The following is a 23,093-nucleotide window of genomic DNA, read 5'->3' on the forward strand; positions in this document are numbered from 1 at the left end:
GTGCACAGAGCGTACATCATAACTAACCCTGAAGGTTAGTCTTATCTAGTGTCCCAAACAAAACCAAGAAGGCCACTGACTCTCTGTTTCTTGAAGGCATCCAGAAAGCTAGTGTCTGTGTTTGTGGACTGTCAGAAGTAATGAATGCTCACCAGTAACTGTCAACGAAAATCACCATGAGCATCAACCACAGCCTCTAGCTGGTGAAGCCGTAGAAGCTGAACAGGACACTGCAGAACGAACTGTTCTGAGAATAAGAAAGTGACTGGTGAACAGAAGCCTCAGGGTTTCAGAATTAGTAGTTACTGGCAGATGTGCAAATTTAGGCAGGATACTTGTCTCATTTCTAAAGGAGGTTCAGGCCCTGTATCCTGATTTTCATTCTAGACACTTATGTTTTTGTGTTACATTTTGTTAGTTTTAGCTAATGGTTTTAGCTGCTAGGTTTTGGCCACAGTTAACAGGAGACCTGTGTCTTAGGTTCCCTCTTGAGGAAGCCGGACCCTCAGGTGACAGGTCCGGCTTCCTGCTCCTCATTCTTGGTGGACCCATGTGGTCCAACCACTCGTGGACTGGAACTCTGGCCTGCAGCCCCACAGTTTCCCAACCATATTAACACAACAGGCGTCACTGAATTTGACATGTTAAAGAGTTTCCTTCAAAAGCCTGTGACAGAAACAGTGTCTTCTGAACAAAGCATTATTTATTCTTTCACCCCAAGATACAGAGCATACAGCATGAAGGGTAAAAACAACGAGTCCTATATGCATATTTCCCCTTACCTATACCTTATTCTTCCTTTGCTTTTTTAAAATATCAGGAAACTGTATTAGTAGCCACTGAGTCAGTGTATACTGACTCCTGTCAAGTGACCTGTGTAGCTGTGACTCAAGTTATATGAAATAAAGACTCTTACTAACTCTCCTGTATGTCTCACCATTATTATTCAAGAAGTTCCAAAGACACAGAACAGCATGTGCCTTAAGCTCTGCCCCCCTGCTCTGCCGAAGCTGGTGTTTGTTGGAACTGGACATTCTAGTTTCCCACAGATCTGAAGGAGTCACACAGCTGAAAAAAAAAGTTACTAAAATCAGCAAGGAATTGCTGCACTCTTCCTTGTCCAGCATCTGTAACCAGGCCACTGCCTAGAAACTACTCATAAAAAGTATAAATGTTAAGTCCAAGATTTATCTTTTTCAAAGTTCAGGAAAATGCCACAAGTACAGTAACTGACAATTCAAATTCATCTCCCAGAGCATCCATTTCATTGAATCGTGTACAGCCGTCCCAATGAAACAAAAAAGTCTGTATTTATGCTGGCAGGACTCCTAGGCATTATCAAGGAAATCTGCATCTTTAAAAACATTGATATTTTAGATAGAAATTCCCAAAAGACTGATATTCATTTTTCACATCACTATGGTTTCCGAAATATGCAGCTAAACCACAAACCCTGGTACCATTAAAAGTTGTGCAGTAAATGCCAGATATTCTTGAAGGCAATAGTGTTTTTGCCTTTGCTTTAAGCTCAGATACCTCATAAGTATGGTGCAGTGACAAAGAGAGGAGAAACACGGAATATGAAAATGGTAAGCAGTGCACTGGTGTAAGTGACTACACAAAGTACAGGGAAATGACGAATGAGACACTGAATCTTGATTCAGGTGATCCTGACTTCTCAGTGATATTACAGGTACTGTCTTGAGGATTCTGCAGAGCTCTGGGCAGAGCCCAGTGTCTTGTTCTGTGGGGGCTGAGGAGCAAACTACCCAAGAGAGCAACTGGGGAGAACTATGTTTGAGGTTTCTTTTCTTCCCCCTTCTAATGGTGTTATTGGGGAAAGTGCAAGTGAAGAATACAAGGGAACAATGGGAATGCAGAGAATGAAAGGGATGAAGGGGAAAGAGAGCATGAAGAAATTACAGGGAGGGAAAAGAGGCATTTAAAAGATAATATACCACATACAGAAGAAGTAAGGAAATATTGGACTTAAGAACTAGAAAAGGGAAGAGGAAAGAGGACAAAATCAAGGCAAAATCAAGGCAGCCACAGCATTTTGGTGTTTAATAAAGTTAATTTGTTTAATAAAGTTACTACAAAATGATAATAGACAAATTTTGATAGATTAAAAGGCACAAATACAAACAACACCTTCAGTAGCTCATACCATTCTAGTTATAACCTCCCTCTCCTTATCACAACTGTGTGTGTACTAGTTGGTTTGCTGCAGCTATCTCAAAGGCACAAACACCCGTGGTGAAATGAGGAGAGTTATGTTATTATTGTCAGCTTCCCAATATATTGCCAAGGGTGCCTTTGACAGGTGGGGTAATAAGAAGGGGTGCTTCAGAAAGAATTTGTGAGTGAGATAGGCGACATGTGAGGAAGTATCTATGTGGGGTGGATCTTGAAGTTGGGTCAGCCACAGCATTTTGGTGTTTCCAGGCCTCAGCTATCCTTAATGAGCATGTTTACATGCCTTTTGCTACTTTTATGTTCTGTGATTTTGGTGCTCCAATACCTAGTGGTTTCCAAAATTGCACATGGGCATTTCCGTATGTCTCTATTGACTGATTTTTGTATGATTTAAGAGATCATAGCTAGAAGGAAGATGTTAGAATGTGACTTTTTATTCTGCTATTGACATTGGTGTGCATTTTTTGCACACAGTATAAGGTAGCAAGCTAGATAAGTGGTGGTCAGCCCCAACCAATCCAACCCCCCCTGATCCTTGTCCCCTGACCACCCCCTTCCGGGACCCCCGGCCCCTATCCGACCCCCCTGCTCCCTGTCCCCTGACTGCCCTGACCCCTATCCACACTCCTGCCCCCTGATAGCCCCCCCGGGACTCCCACCCCCTATCCAACCATCCTCTGCTCCTCCTCCCCTGACCACCCCCTCCTGGGACCCCTGCCCCAACTGCCCCCTGGGATCCCACCCCCTTACCCAATCCCCACTCCCTGTCCCCTGACTGCCCTCCCGACTCCAATCCCCATCCCTGGCTCCTGACAGGCCCCTGGGACTCCCACTCCCAACCCTCCCTGTTCCCCATCCCCTGACCGCCCCAGAACCTCCACCCCATCCAACCGCCCCTCCTCCTGACTGCCCCCAGGACCTCCCGCTCCCTTAACCAACCCCCCCACCCTGATTCCCACTCCCTTACCAGCAGCAGGAGCTCATAGCCATGACACCTGGCCAGGGCTACTGGTGAAGTAAGGCCCTTCTCAGCATGAGTAACGTGGCAGAATCAGGCTCTGTGTCAAGGGTGGGCAAACTTTTTGGCCCGAGGGCCACATCTGGGTTGCGCAACTGTATGGAGGGCCAGGTAGGGAAGGCTATGTCTCCTCAAACAGCCTGCCCCCCGCCCCCTATCCGCCCCTGACTGCCCTCTTCAGAATCGCCAACCCATCCAACCCCCCCTGCTCCTTGTCCCCTGACCACCCCCTTCCGGGACCCCCGCCCCTATCCGACCCCCCTGCCAATTCATATCAATGGAGAAGATATCAGATGAGTGTCTGCTGTGTGGTTTGGTATATTGAATTGTTACCACTGACAGGCGCCTATTGTCAAGTACTCATGATTATTTCTAGTAATTTAAAGGAATAGCTAAATATTAGCTCTCATTATTTGTAGTCCCATCTGTTTTTTGACACTAATGTTGATCTGGGGCAATACACATCTCTGAAATAGTGTGAAAAGCAGTACAGCAGGAATTTGACTTGAAAAATGAGGTTGGTTATTATGAAACGGAAATGTCAAAGCTTAGCCACTAAAACTGAGGGAAAAAGAAGTTCTCAAGTGTTGAATTTAATCTATATTCAACTATGTGTTTGTACCTCACTGTTCATATCACTTTTCAAGGCTTGAACTAGCTATAGCTTGGAAAGCTACATGGAAAAACATTACATTTGTGACTCAATATAATCAAGGAGCAGCCTTTTCTCCTACATATTGTATCGTCTTTACACATGGAAAGGTTGAAAACATTCTCTTTGGGAAAAGATTCCAGACAACTTCTAGGGATCATTTAACCCATTCAGTGTATTATTTATTTATTCTATCTCTTAACTCATTCGGTGCACATGGTGTAATATGTGTAATGTTTACCCTCAGTACTGCCCCACATATCTGGTAATGGAATGTCAGCACAGACAACAATGCTAAATGCTTCTGTTGCACAGAAATGGCAGCACCGTTCCAGTGTTAAATGGTTAATTAAATAGGAGGCCTCCTTTGCTACTCTTCCAAAACCCTTCTTGCTTCTAATCTATACCACCATGGTGCATGGTAAGGTGCAACACCACATTAATATTACTTCCGTTGCTTCTACTTTCTGTTACACTATGATGTGTAGTTTGAGGGAGGAAGGTGAGAGAAAGATGTTGCTGGAAGAGGAGATGTTGATTGAGTAGTTAAAAACAATATTTCTTTGTTTCCCTGTCTCAGCAAACACCATCAGTATCTGTCACTCCCTTCAGCAATCTCTTCATTTTCTCATTCCTTCACTGCCTCAGTAATAAATGTTCTTTTCATTCCTGTCACCACTTTCTAAGTGCCATTTCTTCTGTTTTCCTTCTTTAGTTTCTCAGATTACCAAGATCCAAATGTTTCAGATCATTCATCTTCTTGAACTGAACAGCGAGGATAGAATAATTGTTAACTAACTAAAGGCTCTGGACTTTCTTCTGTTTCTAGACCCCCCACACTTTTTTTTTTAGTTTCTAAAATATTTGATGTTTTTCTTTTATTTCTGGTGTCCATTTAAGAGCAGAATCAGAAATATCGGATATGTCCTGGGAATGTCTGTTTTCTGAAATGTCTAGTCCAATTTTTCAGAAACAAAAGTTGCAGAAAGAATGGATAAACATTTAAACCTTAGGGTGCTTACTTGATCCAAATCCAAACTCTAAGCCTTTTGAGGTTGCTCTCTCATGCATGTCAATGGACAGACAGATGCATCAGAAATGTCCTCTGGTAGCTGTGGATGTCAAATGATACTGCCCCTGAAACTAGCTTCCACGCTGCTACTATAGCATTGAATCATAACAGACTAGGACAGAATAGTGCTAAAAAAGGGATGCTGAAGGGATGATCTTGCAGCTTGTATCTGCAATTAAGGCCTTAATTCAAACTGTACTCAAGAATACTTTATATCTGTTATATTCCAAAAAGCAATTCCTCCCTCACACTCTTTCTGGGGTCAACTCTCAATAATGTGACTCCCTCTTCTTCTGGCCCTCATTCCAAGACTGAGGGCCCTTCACCGATGCCCCTTTAAGTGTCTGCAGATCCTTCTTTTTCAATTGCCCCCACAAGCATAGATAGTCCTTATTTCTCCTCCATTTCCCATTTAGAGTCCGGCAGATCTTCGGCAGCCTCTATTGCCCTGCCCCAGTACAGCCAAGAAACAACTGTGCGATGATACTCCTAGATCCCTTCCTGCCAGTGCTCTCTCTTGCTCCCCCATCCCCATAGCAGTCGTAGCACTCTCTAACCATGAGACACACCTTCAGAGTTCCTTGGATTTAAGCTTTTTGGGTCCAAGGGCTTCCTCCAAACCTGCTGCCCATATTGGTACATTCATTGATCGTGTCTTAATCACAGCACAGTGTTGTAAGGTTAGATTTGTCCTGTCTGGTTAAGCCAGGCTTTTACGAGACAGGAGGCAAAGAGAGAGACAGGAAAGAAGTAGGAGGTGCAAAATGGGTGGTAGCATAAACCTTATGTTCACATCTCAAGAGCTACTCAGAACATACCCTTGGAGATGGCAATGGCTTTTGGTTCCCTCTGATCATCCAGTCTGGTCAGAATATCCTTCAAGATCAGGAATAAAAAGGCCCAGTGGAATGATGATAAATCCCTGGATCAGACCCAGCATATGATGGTAGACAATGAGATAGACACTCGTCAACAGGGTGAAAACAATTCTGCCCAAACAAGCCTCCTGCCATGTAAAGTGATTTGCCAAGGTCTACTCAACACCCCCCGACCCCCAATCAAAAAACCCAACAACAAAAACCAACCAGCGTAACTGTCCAATCAAATTATCTTTCCTCTTCTTTGAAGATGATTATTAGATGCTATTAGAAGCAACAGATAACTGGTCTGTTGATACAACAATTCTGTGAATTCACCAGAAACCTTGAAACTCTTTTCACACTATTTGTTTGACTCTTTTCTGGGCTTTCTTTCAAGAACAGTTTTACACAGCCTCCTGCCACCTTTCACCCTAATTGGACAATCTGCATTTCAACCAAGACCATTTCATCACAAAGGCCTGCATCATTCTCCCCCTGTCCCAATCAGATCTGTGCATTCAGGGGATCCTCCACAAGTGGACCTCCCACTCCTGTGCTGGAGAGGAGAGGTCACCTACCTCCATGGCAATTTACCCCCACTTTGTGAGTTCAGGGTCTGCATAGGGCAAAGGGATGGAGATTGGGATGGATGCACTTTGTCCACACCTTTGGTCCTACAGAATTTAGGTAAAAAAGCTAATACAACATAGGACTGCATTATCTTTTCTGCATAGAACACATCCAGAGCTCCTGGGGGTTGAGGTTGCCACAACCTATTCCACATAGGAAAAGGTGCATACCCTGCTCTCCTACCAAATAGAATGAGTAACTCAGTGAGGAAATCCTTGTTGTGATGTTTTCCCCTGAGCATCCTCCCGTGGGGTTCTCTGGAAGAGGATATGCTCTTGTCCAGAAAGGCTAACTGACTTGCTCAAAGTCACTCTATGGGTGTGTAGCAGGGTGGTCATCCTGCTCCAGCCCTGAAAGGGGTTAAAACGGCCCAGAGAGAGGGCTGCCCTGGAGAGAGCTGTGGCTGGGAAAAGGAGTGAAAGCACCAGAGTAGCTACCGCAGGTGTGGCCAGCTCAATTGGGGCTCAGCTGGCCCTGATAAGAGGGCTGGGGGCCAGGAGCTGAACGAGTCTCTCTCTAGCCCTGGAGGGAGAGGGCCTAGCTGTTGGAGAGCAAGGTACCTGAACTGGAGCAGTGCTGGGGAATAGGCCAAGGGAGCTGGGGAGCTCCAGCCTGGTAACTCCCCAGGCTGAAGGCCTTGATGAAGGCCTACACAGGTACCGGGGCTACAGAGGTGCAGCTTGGGAATAGGCAAAGGCAGCAGGTACTAACCCCTTGCCAATGATGAGTGGCCATTACAGATTGCAGTCTGCCCCAGTGAATGGGGACTAGATAGTGAATGGCAGTAGTCACTGAGGCAAGGTGGGTTTAGAGGGTTGGGGGTTCCCCTGGGAGGGGAGACCCAGAGCAAGGGGGTGCTGCTGGGGCAGAACCCCAAGGTAAAGGGAACTGAGGTCTGGGAGGGACAAGGGGCAAGTGGCAGGTGAGCCACCGGCCTGCAGAGGGCGCCCTGGGCTGGAATCAAGCTAATTCCCAAGACGACCAGCAGGAGGTGCCACACAGTCTTCACTTCGCTACAGGGTGGTAGAATTTATGATCCCCAATTCTAGATATTCTGCTCTAACTACCAGACCACAAAGAGATTTAACCCTGTGACATTATATGATTAAAATATGACCAGGTAGATCATTGTTGCTACCACTGTTATATACGCGCAACAAATCTTGTACGAAGTGTGTCAAGTAAGGAGTCTATGGAAAAGTTATAATTTGCTGAATAGGACAATCATATTTTGCATGCATGTATCATTGTGTCTGAAGTTACGAATATTAACCATGTACTTGTATTTCAAAAGTTTTCTCCTGTGGTAACACCCACAAGGTTTTCAGCCAGCACACTGTGAAGGGACTATTCAAGTTGATGACTTATTAACAAACACACTAGACCATGGAAGAAGCCTATCTACACCTAATGGATTTTCATGTGAATGTTCTAGCTAGAGTATGGGTAATGGCCTCTGCTATGACTCAGCAAATCATGCAAGGGCATGTGACTAAACCACGTGACTCCAGATTCCATCTTGTTATCCATAATTTTCCACAAACTAAAACAATGGGTTTCCCTCCACATGGCAGAAGCTATAAAAGGCCCTGGAAACACCTCCATTTTGCCTCTTTTCTGCTCTGATCTTTGGACTATTGACTTATACTAATGGGAGCATTCTAAACAAGGGACTGAGGACCTTCCAATTATTTGGGAGCAACCAGAGACTTAACAAGTCAACAGTTTATTTCATCACTGCTTCAAGCCTGATTCAAGAACTCTGTGCAACACTAAAGCTCACATCTCTACTATGAAAATGACCTCAAAACTATATTCATATCCGTACGTGTAGTGATCTTTTTACCAATACTCTCTCTTTTCTTTTTAAATAATTTTTAGTTTAGTTAATAAGAATTGGGTGTAAGCATGTATTTGGGTAAGATCTGAAATATTCATTAATCTGGGAGGTAATGTGCATGATCCTTTGGGATTGGTAGAACTTTCTTATATGATGAATAAGATTTTCAGTAATCTCTCATCATATTTGACTTGGGTGTCTGGGTGGAAGCCCAAGGCTGGATTGCTTTAAGGGAACAGTGTTTTGGTTTCTGGGTAACCAGTAAGGTATTATAGAAGCTGTTTTGTTGCTAGCTTGGTGGATCTAAGTATTGGAATGACCACCAGCTTTGGGGATTGTCTGCCCCATTCTTTGTAGTTTGCCCTAATTAAGTAATCTCAGTGTGGCCTCTCTGGACCCCCGCCACAAACTAAAAGACTGCACATAAAGCACTTCTACATCATACTGCTGTTTTACCTGTGTGGTTTTGCCTTTTTTTAAAGGAAGAAGGGGAAAGGGTGGTTTGATAACATCCCCTCATTGATGCTACAAAATAAGGGATGATACAATACCATGATCCTTATGTATGTGGAGTAATGGGTAGCCCTGTTCTTAAAATAAAAAAGAAAAGAAAATATTTTCAAATTGCACATCAATAAATCAATATATTTTTCCAAATCCAGAGACATTTTCATCTTGTTTGAACAATCCTCTTGCAAAACCCTCTCATATGTTGCAAATTCCCAAACCACAGCTGAAACACAAAACTGAAAGGAAGTGCCATAAAGAACTAAAGCTTCATCCAAATCACAGATTTGTCCTGCCATTATTGCTCCACTTTGGCAAACCAGGCAGTCATTTTCCATTTATTTAGGACTGAGTCAAGCAGGATCAATTCTGGCTTTGCTTGTCTATGTCCTGTGATGTAATGCCATCTAATGAAGCTGCAAAGTACAAAAATTGACTTCTGCCAGCAAGACCATTATAATGTACTCCCCTCTTTTTTGACCTTTTGGTCAAATTGCAGGCACTCAAACAAGATGAAACCAGCAACATGTGGCAACATATTGAGCAGAAATACAGACTATGGGACTATTCCCGTGACCCATCTATCTACATGTTATCTAATCTAGTCACTTAGTACATACAAAAAACTATATTAAAAGACTGTTAAGGTTCCAAAATCAAGCATTGAAAAGGTAGGAGATGCCAGAGCTAATGGTGCCTGTGACACCTTAATTCAACCCGCTTGTGTGTATGCATGGTGATTCAATCTTTATTTACATGATCACATATTAATTTTTCTACTGGACTTCTGTCTCATACCATGCCCCATGCCACTAGGGCCTCAGCTACTAGGAGGAGTAATAGCTAGGAAAGTCCTGAACAGCTCCCATAGCCCTGGAATGAAATATGTCACACGCTTTGTAGACATGGCACTCACGCAGTCTGGTCAGTAAGTAGGAACTGTGAGGGGATGGAGCATGCTCAGTGCAGATGAAGTCTTCAGCATTAGTTTGGCAGCTAAATTCCCAACTGAACACGTGTGACCCAAGATATTCAGAGTCTCAGAACTTTGCCAAATTTGGGTAGATTTTGTCAAGGAGAGCAAAAGGCACCTCTCTGACACAAAGATATCCCCCTCCCTTTTTTTTTTTAAATTTAAAATTCCTGCTCCAAAGCCTGGAGCTCCTTGAGTTTCTGAATTAAAAAGTTATACAATCATTTTTTATTAATATGGGCAAAATAAAAGTATTTTCTCCAGCCCTGTTCTGAGAAATGACTGAACTGCTTTGCTGAAATTTTCCAAAAAAATCAGTCTGAGGCTTGGAAAATTTCAGCCCATATGTTTAAAGTTTGACATAGTTGCAGGGAAATGGAAAGTACTGGGCAAACTTAACTCATGACTTAGAGGGGTCTCTAACTGCACTGCCTATAATGTGGCCCCAACATAATAAAATCTGAGTCCTGCAGTGAAGGTGGTGGTAAAACAGTAGGGTGTTGGTGGAGGAAGGACAGGTGTTATAGCAATAGATACTTGTGAACTCAGCAAGGCAGGTTGCACAGCATGGTGAAGCAAAGTGTGTTTTAAAGTATTCGTGGAACAAATAAGTACATACAAATACATAGGCTTGGAAAGATTTGATTTTTATTGGTAAATGTTGATTTCACTGCACATGTACAAACCAAAGAAAGAATATTTCCAGTGATAATAATTGAAATTTACAGATAGCACAAGTAAGAAAAATGCTGCCTGAGAATTTCTTAGTGTGATTTAAAGATATGTGATGTTGACAATTTGTGTTGTAATGGTTATAAAGCTTTAACTTTTTGAATCTCAATATCTACTGTCATTAAATAATGATTGTTTGACTCCCCTCCATAATTTCTGGCAACTGTGAAAATTTAGATCAATAAAGATTAAAAAATGCTTAAACCTCATAATTTTGCACAACTATGAAAATTTAAATAGATCAAAATAGAAAAAATGCTTAAAAATAAACAGTGATATTATCCATCAAAATTATTTTAAAAATTATCAAATTGCGCCAAGCCTACATTCAAAGTGCTATACAAGCATTAAGTAATAACTCCTCACAACTGTCTTGAGACGGAAATACACATTTATTAGTTACTCCATGTTACAAATGGAGAAACGGAGGCAGCAAGGTGAAGTAATTTGCCAAAAGCCACACAATGAATCAAGACAGCGTGAGAATTAGAATTCAGGAGTTCTGAACTCTGTGCTCATTTTTGTAGACCCTGCTGCTTCTCACTGCTAATATACAGCACATTAGGCAGTATTCTTCATCAGTGGCACTCCGTCTTGAGGAGCTCCAAGATGCAGTCTGCAATCAGTTGGAATTAGAAAGCCACAAATAATTGCAGTACGGTCTGCCATTGTCTTGTGCCATTCCATTCCAGCACTGAGACTCAATGCCATCACATAATGCTGCTGCAATATCTTGCCAAGTGCATTGCAATGTAATGTCAAGATACTGCGTGGCCATTGTTTTGTGGCTCTCTGCAGCTCTGTTTGCCAGTGCACTTTTTCTTTTAACACTCTGGTGTATAAAGATACAGAAATTCTTTAGCTGACCCCCAAAGACAAACAAGGAGCATCGTTGAGGGATGCACTTTTAATGAAATTAAAGGAATTGGACTTTATGTATTTTTCCCTGGAAACCAGTGGCATAAACAACAGTGGCATAAACAACAGCAGATCAGCCCAAGTAAACAACCATTGGCAGTGATCCCAGAGCCAGTCTTAGGCTGAAATCCTGACTCCACAGAAATCAATGGCCAAACTCCCACTGACTTCATTGGAGCCACGATTTCACCCTTAGTTTGTACCTACATTTAGACCATAAAGAAATTTGGTGGCAAAAATCAAGCTTTTTCAAGCCTGATATTGCCTGAAATGGGGACGGGGGAATTTGAAACTGGTGAACAAGAGAAACTGCTTGAAACTAGATGAACTGTTCTCAGAGTGAAAAAGACAAACAAGGAGCATCGTTGAGGGATGCACTTTTAATGAAATTGAAGGAATTGGACTTTATGTATTTTTCCCTGGAAACCAGTGGCATAAACAACAGTGGCATAAACAACAGCAGATCAGCCCAAGTAAACAACCATTGGCAGTGATCCCAGAGCCAGTCTTAGGCTGAAATCCTGACTCCACAGAAATCAATGGCCAAACTCCCACTGACTTCATTGGAGCCACGATTTCACCCTTAGTTTGTACCTACATTTAGACCATAAAGAAATTTGGTGGCAAAAATCAAGCTTTTTCAAGCCTGATATTGCCTGAAATGGGGACGGGGGAATTTGAAACTGGTGAACAAGAGAAACTGCTTGAAACTAGATGAACTGTTCTCAGAGTGAAAACATTACGCAGCATGCTGCCTGCTCAGTGTCCACTTAAACTGTCAGTGGCATATGTTCTGAGCATGTTGTGCCGTTTGATTATGCACATTGCCAGTCTAACTTACTTAAAAATAGGACAATGCAAAATGATCTGCAATTATCTTGTCTTAGATCCAGCACTGGAAATTTAAATCTCCAGCATGTAGTCAGCATGCTGTATGCACACCTTCCATTATACATGGCAGACATGCTGCTGTGTGTTTTGCAGACGCATAGCAGGATTTACATTGCTTGATCAGTGCCATTCCCACTCTCTTGCTCCTATGCTGTGATTTTCATCTTTCACTCTGCCACATAAACAACCTCCTCCACTCTCTCCTCAATGAGAAATACCGCTCTGAGTGCTTACCAGTACCACTGAATATTAAGCCTATGAAAATGACTCAGAAGAATAGATTGTTCTGTGATTAGTTCCCCCCCATGAGATATGAAACATGAGGCAATATGGACTTTGTTTTCCTATCCAGGTCTCGCTGGAAAACCTTTCACCTTTTATCTATGTACTGGGCTGGATTCTCCTCATACTTGCACCATGGAAAATGAGGAGTATCTCCAGTGAAGTCACTGGAATTACACTGGTGTAAGTGAAGAAAGAATCAGGCCCCCTGAGAAGTCAATGAAAGCTTAAGAAATCAGTGGAGCAACACTTATTTACACCAGCTGAGGATACTTACCTCCATAACAGACCAAGTATAAGACGTCTTTTCTGTGCCTTCTTCAGCAGAGTCATTTAGGGGATCATGCTATGGGGGAAGTGTGGGGATATCCATGTTACTTGTGTCCTGTATTAAGGAAAGGCCTTTGTGAAGAGGTTTATCTTCCATTGAGCTCTTAAAAAAATGAGACACGGCATCCTTGATTCACAGAAGCAGGGAGTTCCATTGTCAGTTGGCCTTCACTGAAAATGCCTGGATCGTTGCACCCCAAAGTTTCACCCTGGATTTGATCAACTGAATGTTCTCCATGACTGAAGTATTTCCAGAGGGTTGTTCCACTATACATGGTTCAAAAATCCAGGTCAATATTGCTAATGATATTGTTCTAATTGCTATGGGGGGGAAATGTAGGAAAGCAGAAATCAGTTCAATAAATTGATCTGAGCAGTGTCAGACTGACCATGTCACTGAATTCGTAACTTAAATTCATAACTTTGCTAGACACTAAAAATCATGGACTCAGTAGAGACACTGGTTTTATGTTTCATTACAACAATCTGTAACTTAGTAGTTCTCTTTTGCCCTATGACAGCAGAGTTGCTAATTCCCCATTTCGTTTTGAATGGTCTCTTGCAACATGCATTAACTCCTTATGCGTAACAATCTGTTCCACCTTATATTGAACTGTAATAGATTACCTTTCTAATACCTGAATAAGAACTCTGTGTAGCTCCAAACTCCAAAGCGTTTCTCTTTCATCAACAGCAGTTGGTCCCAAAAAAGATATGACCTCACCTACCTTGTCTCTCTCATTTCACTGAATCCAGATAGCAGACATTGCTTTTCTTTTCAGTGGCAATCACTGTTAACATTTCACATAGTATTAGATGTTGAAACACTGTATTACTCAAAGTTACATAATATATGACAACAGTTTGGTATGAAGTGGCAAGTCAGTAGTTTGCACCTAGGCAACTTTCTACTATTTTATTTTTTAATGTTTGAAAGGTTGATCAAGAGTGTTTGGCTAAGGTCTGTTTGGCCAGTATTTTACATTATTTCAATACTCTGCTTGCATATTATTTAAAATCTTCACCTTGTTTTGCAATAGAAGCCAGAGCTCACAATGCCAACCATTGCTGTAAATTATGTTGTAGTGCACTTGCACAATACAGATGACTCCTATTAATGCCTTGTTAGAGCTTCATAAGTGAGGCCATACTATATGCAGGATGCACAAATGATTCAAAAGCATTTTTTGGTATTGATAACTTGACCCTTGTTACGAGTGGTGATAACTAACATTGTTTCAAAGTAGATAAAAATCATGTTGCCTCATACATGTTTTCCAAGCAGAGGAGGCTCCAACCATTATTATTTGGCATCTGTCTTTCTGGCAGAGTGTTCTGCATACTCCTGAAACCATAAAACCAAAACAATCAAAACCGTTGTGTTGACATCCAGGATTTGTTAGGCATTAGGATAGGAACCTGGAATTAATTACTTAGAAAACAACCATTTCAAGCTATCCATCCTCAGATCTCATTTTTGGCTCTGACTCATGCAATGGGGTTTATGTGAGTAGTTTCTGTAGCTAGAACTTTTTTTTTTTACGGTGAGAGGAAGCCACCCCATCACCTCCTTTTTGATCTGGGCTTGGGACCAGCACTGGTGGAAAACTGTGGAACAATATGGAATTCCAACAAAATTAATCAACATTATGAAGGCATTCTACACCAACTCAAAATGCTGCATTAAAATGGAAAATGGATTCATTCATCAGATAAGCCATTCAGCATCAGGACAGATGTAAGGCAGGGTTGCCTTCTGTCTCCTTTTTTGTTTATGCTTGTCATCGACTATGGATTAAAACAATGTGACAGTGATACATATGGCCTAAAATGGAACAATTCAAAGCTATTTGATCTAGACTTTGCTGATGACATGGCTCTTATCAATTAAGATGCCAACGGACTACAAAAATGCACAATCAAAGTAAAAGAAATAATGGAGAAGATAGGTTTCAGATACAATGCAAAGAAATGTAAAGTCATGTTCATGGGAACTACAGGACAGAAATCAAAATTGAAGAAGAGAAACTGGAGAAGGTGGACAATTTTACGTATCTTGGAGGTACCATCAGCCAAGATGGTATTAGTTCAGAGGAAAGAAGAAGAACCGGGAAGGCAAACACTGCATTTGGAAGACTCAGAAACATCTGGCAACGGAAAAACATCTCCCTCAAGACAAAACTGAATGTGTACAAAGCAATTGTTATCGCCTTCACAACATGTAGCAGTGAGACATAGCAACTTACCAAGAAAGGTATGCAAAAGCTGGATGCATTTAATCACAAATGTCTGAGAAGAATATTGGGAATAACATATAGAGATAGGAAGATGAATGAAGAAGTCATAAAAATGACTGGACAAGGCACCCTCTCCCAAATAATCTACAAAAGACGACATCAGTGGCTGGGACATATGCTGAGAATGGAAAAAGAACGCTTACCAAATACTGCCCTTGAATGGAAGCCAGAAAACACAAGAAGAAAGAGAGGAAGACTGTGAATAACATGGAAACGAACAGTTCCGAATGACATCAAGCATCTCTACATGAAATGGGAAGATTTGCAGAGAGGGACAGTTGACAGGCCAGTATGGCAAATGTGGGTAGCCCAATGTGCAGCAAAGCATGGGATGGATTAAGGTCTAAGGTAAGGTCTCATGCGATGGGGCTTTTATTCTCTCAACTTTTTTTTATTAATGTTAGGAAAGCACTTGGAAATCCTCACATGAAAAGAACTATACAGACATTCACGGTAAAATTCTTAAAAAGTAGTATTATTTGCAATTACATAATTTTACAATCTATACATTTCCTCTAGTGCTTTTTCAAAGTCCTGCTAACGTTCACCTGTAGGAAAACAGAAAACTTAGTCCTGCTGACCCCTTTGCTCTTTTAAGGGCTGATCCAAAGCCCACTGAAGTGAATGGAAAGACACCAATTGACGTCATTGGGTTTGGATCAGGCCTTGAATGCTTTTACTTGGAAAAATATGAATACTGAATTCCTTCTCCTACACCTGGGGGCCTCCTTTGTCAGTAAAGGGCTTCAGAATTTTCAGAATAAATATAACTTTCACAGCCTTTCAATGGGACTGAAACTTGTCATCTCTGTGCTTCAGTGCCCTCATCTTTAAACTGGGGATAATCATGCTGACCTCCTTTATAAGCATTTTGAGATCTATTGATAAAAACCACTGTCTAAGAGTGAGGTGATATTTTTTATTATTATTATTATATAATGATGAGGGCCCATATTATAGACCAATTTCAGGTCTGCAGAATTAAAGCCACTACTTATAACCTTAGCCATAAAATGTCAGTGTCCTTCCTCAGTTTAATATAAGGATTCATTTAGCACACACTTCAGATCTGTTGAGTCAGTTCCTTTTTGGTGGGTGATAATCATAACATAATTTTCCTACCTTAAAGAAGCACTTTCGACTTGTCCATTCAATGTCACATCTGTAAAATATAACAGAACATGGACAGAAAATACAAAACAGCATTGGTTACCAAGTACAATGTCATCTATTACACTCTGTTTGATTTTATGTATTGTACATAGGCTTTTACTAGTCAAATTCTCACAAATGGAAGAATTATTTATAGTGTTTGAAAGTAATATAGCATGGGTTTCTAGGGGTTCCTGAGACACTGACCACCACAGTTATGTTGGAATTCAAATGAAAACATAAAATGAACCAAATAGTGATATGATTTTAAGATTTGATATCTCACAACCAGCCAAACTTAGAAATGAATGCTTTGTTTCACTGGAAATCTGGCATCCTCAGATTTCCAGTGGCATGAAGTGTTCACTTATAGTCTTGATGATTTGCTAGATATTGGTTCTTCAGATTGTCACTGGATTCTTTGGTCAACCATTGGTTTTCAATACATGGTCCAAGACTGAATGTAAAAAATCCCAGATCTTGGACCAAACTAATTTTTAATCACTACACATTTTAGAAAAATACATTCTAGGTATAGTAATAACCTTTAGTTCTTGTTTAACATTTCTCATCAGTAGATCTCAAAGGGTTTGTCAACACAGCAACTATACACCAGCAGCTGGCCCATGCAAGCCGACTCAGGTTTGTGGGACTCATTGCTGAGCAGACTTCCAGACTGAGGCTGGAGCCCAAGTTCTGGGATCCTCCCACCTCACAGAGTCCTTGAGCCCAAGATGGCTCATATAGGTCAGCCATGAGTTTTTCTTTGCAGTGTAGATGTACCCAACGTGCTTGACAAAGGAGTTCAATATCATTATCCACATTTTACAAATGGGGAAATGGATGAGACTCAGAGATGATAAGTTTCACATCCATTGAAAGGCAGAGAGAGTAATGATTTGAGGGGGAAATCTCATAATTTTTTGGAGTCTGACTCATGATTTTTGAATCTTTGAGACTGATAATACTGCCTCATGCCATTTTTAAAAGCACATTTTGAGTAAAGTAAGTCTCAGATTTGCCCCCACCTTTAAGTAATTCTGGTGGAGAATGTTCTTCAGTTTCTGGGTGCTGTTTCTGTATGCTATGTCATTGTATAGTCATTTATATCTTTACAAAATGGCCCAGATTCTCAATGCTTAAATATCATCTAAATAATTCAAACATCCATAACAGAGAAAAGAACAAAAACAAAAATAATGCTAGCCATTGTTTGAGTGGGACCTATAAAACTAAAATGTGAGCTGAAATCTGTTTGCTGACTGTAGTAGTAGTTAACCCAAAACAAACAAAGGAATACATGAAGACTACCTTAGAGGACTATTAAGCCTGGTTAAAGGGTCAAACGCACCATGGAGAACATATACCTCTCAGAGTAAGATTCTGTGCTCTGCCTCTTAGAGGTACAGTGTGGAGCTCACAGCCAAGAATGAGGGAAGGCTATGGTAGTTTTAAGCCACCTTTGCAACCTCTTGTTTCTGGACTGCTCCTAGGGCTGGAGGGACCCTCAGCATGTTAGACAGACATGGAGGTCTGTCTTCATTACAACAGACACCCTGGGCTGCCTTACAGGCTGCAGTATTGCCCAGAATGTCTGCAGCCCAGTGTGCTCGAGCCATGCCCCAAACACACCCTTCCTACCCTCAGCCCTGTCCCTTGCACACTCCCTAAGCCAAACCCTGTGAAGGGTACTATGTGGGGGGGACTAGGCCCTGAGGCCTCCTAATGGAGGCCTCATGACTTTGCTGCACCCCACCCCAAAAAGGGCAGTGGAGAAAGTCCTCCAAGTGGCATAGAGTGGCAGTGTGGGATGCAACCAATCAGAGAGGGGCTGCAGGGAGCAGCCAATCAGGGACCAGCAGGCTAATATAAGAAGAGCTTCAGGGTTAGGGTGAGATCAGTTCCTTGCTGGAGTTGGAGGAGTGCAGGTGGGCCTAGCTGGCTGGTGGAGCAATAGGACCTTAGACAGAGCAGTGCTGGCAGAGACCAGGGGAATGTGAAGGTGCTCTGGGCTGTCTGCTGGGACTCAGCCAGGACAAGGATGGAAGTAAGGGTGAAGAATGAACTGGGGTTATGGGGAAGTGGCCCAGGGAATCGTAGCAGTGACAGTTTAACTAAAGGGATGTGGTGGATGGCTACTATCTATAGGATCCTTGGATTGGGGCCTGGAGTAGAGAGTAGGCCTGGGTTTTCACCTTAGCCACTGGGAAAGACTTTGATGCATAAAGACTGGACTTCAGTGCACCCCAGAAGGAAAACTGAACTTTTTAGTGGTGCAAGAGGAGAGCTAGGCCCAGAGAGACAAAGAGTCTCTGGGGAGGGAACCCTGGGGTATGCAGCCCCAACACTAGAGCTGGGACTGCTTGATGAGCAGGGACAGGTTGAGAGAGCCCAGAAGTGGCTAAGGGAGAGAGTTCAAACCAGGATACTGTGATAGGCCCTGTTGGACTGATTGAGCCAAGGGATAGGGCTGCAGCTAAAGAGATGTTACAGAGGGCATTGAGGTAGGCCCTCTGTTGGACTTGTACCCCAGAAGGGGTTTTTATTTCACATACAGACTATGTGGAACTCAGCCATTCACTGAAGACTCACCACACAAAGTGTGCAGGTATATGCACTGAGACAGGGGGTGCTTGTGAGAGGTGAGTAATGAGGTCCTCAAAGGGCAGCTTTTAATCTGTCTTCTGGGGTGCCTATGCTGGGAGAAGCCTTCCCTAAGTGGGTATGGGGCTTTTAGGACCACTTTTTGACACTCCAGCTCTCTTACTTGGTGTAAAGGGGCTAGAGTGGGTCAGGATCTTGGCCCCCAAATACATCGTTGTGAAATACACATCCAGAGGAAATATTACTCATTGGTCCAACTGGAGGACTCTTATCTTATGCCTTGAAAAATAAGGATTGGTAGCTCTTGAGATGTTATCCTAGCTAATGTAACAGCATAGGCTGTTCATGGAAATGTCTATATATTTTTTAAAACTTACTAAATGATTTGTTCCTATTTATATGAAGGACTCCGTTCCCCAGGCTAGTCAGTGTGTGTGTGTGTGTGTGTGTGTAATCCTGCTTTTCAGTTTGTAAGCAGGGTCTGAATGAGCTCTCCCCTGATATCTAGTGATGCACTGGAGGGAAAAGACTTCAATAGCAGACTGTATTTGCATAGACACAACTATTCTGCTTAGGTGTTTGGCGAACAAACAGGCTTTGCCACAATGCACTTTGAATGCAGGAGTAATGAAACAATTTTATCTTTATTGTATGAATAAAGGGCAGCAGAACTGTACTTAGCCTGTCCTGGTTGAGGGGGTCACCCTGAACTGAACTTGCTAAGCAGGAAGTAGGCATGCCGATGATGAGATGGGTATTTCTATCTGAGATGGGTGTTGGCAAAAGGGTTCTCGAAACCATTTGTTCTTCCCTTCTCCAGTGTTTAAAGGCAGTGCTAGCTGGAGTCAGTTGCTGTTTGTTCAGTGGTCACTGCAGTTGAAATCACTGATCGAGGCAGTATTGTGGCAATGAAGGCAGCATAGAAGCTTCCCCAGTGAAATCATTAAGAGCTGGGATAAGTGGGAGAAACTCAGACTGTGTCATTGCAGAAGTGGCGATATGCAGCAGTGATAACTGCAGCAAAGATAACAGGAAGCCAGTTACAGAGATGTGAGTGATGTGTTCAAGGGGCACTCATTTGTCAAATTTTCACACTGCCATGTGGGAAACTGAGGCAAAGGGCACTGCCCAATGTACAATGGGGTGGGTGTTTGATATTGCTACATGCTTCTGAATGTACTTGTGGTGTTTTCCCAAATTAATAGGGGGTTCCTTTTTAATAAAATATTTCTTCTGACGTACACACATTCAATGCCTGTGAGTGGGGAAGTATTGCCTCGCAGAGTTGCCTGGGGTGGGGTTTAGTTTCCCCAGATTATTAGGCGGGGGCCTGAGCCAGTTCCATTTCTTGCTGTTAAGAAGAATCCTGAGCTACTGAACCCAGGACATACCTCCTTTGCTGTGGTGATCAATTTTGGCTGTTCTGACTTAAAATTCACTTAAGTCTTAGATGCTGGTGGGGTAATGAAATGTTATCTTTAGTGTATGATTAAAGGGAAGCAGAACTGTACTTTATATGACCTAATAGAGGCATGCAAACAATTTCAGTGTTATGCTCTCTGTATGTACCATTCCCAGCTGTGATCATTATGTTATCCTTTAAAATTGCACTGAGGACAAGGGGAGGGGGTATAGAAAGAGAAGGCAGTTTTGCTATGCTGGGAATCATACCTCCTGCATATGGAGTCTAGGAAGGTAGAAACACTTACTTGCTTGAGCAGTAACTTACTACCACCATTTTTAACACAAGACACTTGGGAGTGAATACACTGCTCTAATAGTTGTCACCACACTCTTTCAGATGTTTCTGTAGTGTGTGCATGGGGCTCATTTGGCTAGTCATGTGACTGATGTAGGGAAATCCCAGGTTCAAAGCACCAATTTGGTGCCTTTGTTCCTTTCTGCAAGATCTTTGAATTTGTTTCCCCATTTCTATTGCTTGCTTTCAAAATTATGTTGTGTTGATGTAAAATTCCATTCTCCTTGGATTTTTAAAAGGTACAAAACATGAATGCAAAAGCAGCCACATAACTAAACAGAAAAAGTAGTCCAAACTATTTGCTCCCTACCCCAGGCAGTAGTGCAAAAGCAACATGCAGTCCTCCAAAAAGCTCTCAACGGAAGCAATATACCAGGGGTCGGCAACCTTTCAGAAGTGGTGTGCCGAATCTTCATTTAGTCACTCTAATTTAAGGTTACGCGTGCCAGTAATACATGTTAACATTTTTAGAAGGTCTGTATAAGTCTATAATGTATAACTAAACTATTGTTGTATGTAAAGTAAATAAGGTTTTAAAAATGTTTAAGAAGCTTCATTTAAAATTAAATTAAAATGCAGAGCCCCCTGGACTGGTGGCCGGGACCCAGGCAGTGTGAGTGCCACTGAAAATCAGCTCACGTGCCACCTTCAGCACGGGTGACATAGGTTGCCTATCCCTGGAATATACAATCAATCTATCGAGTCTGGTATCCTGCCTCCAGCTGTGGCAACTTCCTTATTTCAGAGGAATGTGAACCTCTCCACAATGGACCTACTCCCTGATGCAAAAGACTTTCCCCAGAAACTGTGTGGATACCTCAAAGTGTCAGGGTAAGAGAGGGTTCCCTATATAACATTCACACTAGCTCCTGAGATACAAAAGAGATAGGCCTAATAAACATGACTTCTTGTAACTAAATGAGATACTGTAAATAGTGTTCTGAACCGGGGCAGCTCCAGGCACCAGCCCAGCAAGCCCGTGCCTGGGGCGGCAAGCTGCGAGGGGTGGCCTGCCGGTCACTGAGGGCGGCAGTCAGGCTGCCTTCAACGGCATGCTTGCGGGAGGTCCGCTGGTCCCACGGCTTTGGCAGCAGGTTGGCGGTGGGTACGCCGAAGGCGCGGGACCGGCGGACCTCCTGCAGACATGCTGCCGAAACCTCGTTACCAGCGGACCTCCCACAGCTACACCCTGATACTTGACATATCAATGTAGTTTTGCATGACTTCTCAAGTCAAGTAAGACACTTCTCTCCGGAAAGTAAGGGAAAAAATAAATCAATATCAGAGTCTCTCCAGTAGGTGCTCTTCATTCCTACTTTCTCACTCTTAACTCTTCTACTCTATACCCAACTTTCTTTCACTTTCCATTCTACTCTCCCCTCCTCCTGTCTAGTCATTGCATTTGGCATCCAAATGGCAACTAAGCCACCTCTGCTATAGGAAGGAGATTCCACCACCTCCTTAGGTAACCCATTCCAGTTCTTCACCACCCTCCTAGTGAAAACGTTTTTCCTAATGTCCAACCTAAACCTCCCCCTCTGCAACTTGAGACCATTACTCCTTGTTCTGTCATCTTCTACCACTGAGAACAGTCTAGATCCATCCTCTTTGGAACCCCCTTTCAGGTAGTTGAAAGCAGCTATCAAATCCCCCCTCATTCTTCTCTTCTGCAGGCTAAACAATCTCAGTTCCCTCAGCCTCTCCTCATAAGTCATGTGCTCCAGCCCCCTAATCATTTTTGTTGCCCTCCGCTGGGCTCTCTCCAATTTATCCACATCCTTCTTGTAGTGTGGGGCCCAAAACTGGACACAGTACTCCAAATGAGGCCTCACCAGTGCTGAATAGAGGGGAATGATCACGTCCCTCGATCTGCTGGAAATGCCCCTACTTATACAACCCAAAATGCCATTAGCCTTCTTGGCAACAAGGGCACACTGACTCATATTCAGCTTTTCATCCACCGTAACCCCTAGGTCCTTTTCTGCAGAACTGCTGCCCAGCCATTCGGTCCCTAGTCTGTAGCAGTGCATGGGATTCTTCCGTCCTAAGTGCAGGACTCTGCACTTGTCCTTGTTGAACCTCATATTTCTTTTGGCCCAATCCTCTAATTTGTCTAGGTCCCTCTGTATCCTATCCCTACCCTCCAGCATATCAACCACTCCTCCCAGTTTAGTGTCATCTGCAAACTTGCTAAGGATGCAGTCCACACCATCCTCCAGATCGTTAATGAAGATATTGAACAAAACCGGCCCCAGCACCGACCCTTGGGGCACTCTACTTGATACCGGCTGCCAACTAGACATGGAACCATTGATCAATACCTGTTGAGCCCAACCATCTAGCCAGTTTTCTATCCACCTTACCGTCCATTCATCCAGCC

The sequence above is a fragment of the Mauremys reevesii genome, linkage group 3, assembly GCF_016161935.1.
Source record: "Mauremys reevesii isolate NIE-2019 linkage group 3, ASM1616193v1, whole genome shotgun sequence".
Lineage (NCBI taxonomy): Eukaryota > Metazoa > Chordata > Testudines > Geoemydidae > Mauremys > Mauremys reevesii.